General features: G+C 37.0%; 1 long non-coding RNA gene across 1 annotated transcript in view; it reads right to left on the bottom strand.

The window, feature by feature from the left end:
• The window catches only part of LOC138169958 (uncharacterized), a 62,399-nt gene extending 60,217 nt beyond the window's left edge, over positions 1–2,182 (bottom strand). Inside the window, exons 1-2 of the long non-coding RNA XR_011170493.1 lie at positions 1,732–2,182; positions 1,317–1,384 (exon numbers count right to left, since the gene is read on the bottom strand). This is a non-coding gene — a long non-coding RNA (uncharacterized lncRNA). The remainder of the gene's footprint in view (positions 1–1,316; positions 1,385–1,731) is intronic.
• Positions 2,183–2,386: the final 204 nt, after the last annotated feature.

Here is a 2,386-nt window from a genome sequence, read left to right as displayed (position 1 = left end):
AGAGAGAGAGAGATTTGTTATGATCTACTTCTGAGCTCCTCATCTATTTCTTCTTTCTGTTCAGGTGAGCTGCAGCACATTCAGATGATCATATCAGTTTTGTTTCTGACTCTTGGTCTTCACTCAAATGCTCTCCATCAAGGTTCTCATCTATCAGGTTCCTACATTTCTCACATAAATATAGTTTCTTACTACACATTGTCATCCCTCTACTTACTGATTTGTTCCTTTTGGATAAGGCAATCAAAAGTATAAGAAAGGTATTGAGGGTGAAAAAATTGTTTGCATGACTTTAAGCTTCAGTTTCCTAATTTATAAAAGAGGGAAGAGCTTTCCACGCCCGAAAGCTCTATAATTCTAAATCCAACTTGACCATTAAAATCAACAATACAGTGGGGCAGCTGAAAGCATATTACCTCAAACTTCTTAAACCCTGATTGTGGGGACACTGACAAAAACTAAATTTGCGCAAATAAAATATACATAGTATAGAACCATTTTTGTCACATTTCAAAATAATCCTTTGTCTCCTTCAGAATTATCTAACTGCAGGGGAAAGCGATTTCCCAGTAAAGAATGAATTCTTGTTCGTGCCAGCATATCTCAAAAGGCTCTTATTTTGACATCTGAGCACATCAAAACGACTTTCCTGCCAAATGTAAATGCCATTTTGATTAGAAAGAGAAGATTGCCAGCTGAGTTATAAAATTCATTTTTACTTATGAAAAGCCACTTATAAAAAATTCAAAACTATCTACAACCAACTCAACTTTATAAGCCTGCCAGACTCCATATTAAAGAAAACCCACACCATCCAGGGACATAAATAAATATTATCTAAACACACCGCAGCCATGGTGAGGATGGCATACAGGAGATAGAAGACAATGTGGTACATCCTGCTCACTAACGCTTATTACCTGTACAACCTTTGTCTGGCAATTTGCTTAATCTTGTGGGCCTCAGTTTTCTTATAGTCGAAAGGAGGGATTTGAACCTAGATAGCCTTTAAGTTTTCAACAAGCTCTAGATATTGATTCTGTCTAGATATTGATCCAATGATCCACTGGTATATCATTGACTCGAGAAACAGTGGAAAGAATGTGGAATTGGGAGTCAGGAGTCCTGGATTCTCTAAGGAAACAGGATGTAACATAAACTCAAACACTGTGTAAGATGACAATGTCACTAAAAATTCTCCAAAAAACAAAGAATTAAAATGATATTAAAAAAAAAAACAAGTCCAGCAACTGTACAAAGTCAATGCATCCTTTGTTATCAGATACCAGAAAGTAGTTCACAGAGATCCAACTCACCTTGTCAAACTAAGTCTTGGTCCCTGCATGACTCCTCTACCATTTGTACAGTCAAGCAAATGCTCTAACTTGCATGTATGAAAATAGAAAGAAAACATAATAATGAGTCTGCAATGTCTCACATAAACAAATGAATTAATAGGACATTATAATAAAAACTTGAAATTGAGGGGGCTCTGAAAGCTTATAGGACTGGGCCAGATAAGGAAAGGCAAAAAGAGGAAAAGAAACAGTGCCCCTAATTGGAAAACCCATAGGTTGATAAAGTCTACATGCATTTCAGTTTTCCAAAAAGTGTCTAAGGAGACCATTGCCTTTTAATTGGTGTGTGCATGTGCCCTTGAAATTTTACTAAGTGCTTTACATTTATCTTGTCATTTCCTCATCACAATGACTCTGTGGGATATTTTCATACCCATTTCACAGATGAGGAAACTGAGACTGAGAAAGGATAATTGACTTTTCCATCATCACACAGTTAGTAAATATCAGAGGCAGCGTCCAAACACTCTACTCAACCTTTCGGATGGTCCAGCTTTGCCTCTTCTGTATGACCTTTTCGATGCCCTTTCATAAAACTTCAACAGTGAGGCCTCCAAACATTCTGGGAACTTTCCCAAAGTCAGATGACATTGCATGGACACCACTAGATTACATGGACTATCAGTCTTCCTTTGTTCTTTTGCTCCTAATTCTTTTTTTTTTCCACTTATATATCTCTGAAGACATTTTCATGAACAGAAATGAATAAAAAATTTCCTCCGGACCCCTACAGCTCAGGATCACGGCCGCAATATCCTTCTCTCCATTTGGCTGGGGAGACAAATACATTAGATGACGAGTTATATAGGTTGTTGTGAGGATCAAGTGAGATAATAGTAACAAAAAACACTTTGTGACGCATAGCGCTACAAAAAGAAAAAGCGCTTTACTAACAAATACAATTTTAAATTTATTATTTTTCTTTGCCAGTTAATTTTCCCCTAAATATGACTTTGCCTCTACCTCAGCAACAGCCTTAAACAGAATCTTGTTTCCTAAGGAGCTGCATGTATCCAAGGCTTCATCGC

Source organism: Petaurus breviceps, unplaced genomic scaffold (genome assembly GCF_028583685.1).
Source record: "Petaurus breviceps papuanus isolate PSGF00001 unplaced genomic scaffold, PetGlider_PUasm1.0 38, whole genome shotgun sequence".
Taxonomy (NCBI): Eukaryota; Metazoa; Chordata; class Mammalia; order Diprotodontia; family Petauridae; genus Petaurus; species Petaurus breviceps.
Note: the sequence above shows the minus strand (reverse complement) of the source record. Positions and strands in the feature narration are given on the sequence as shown.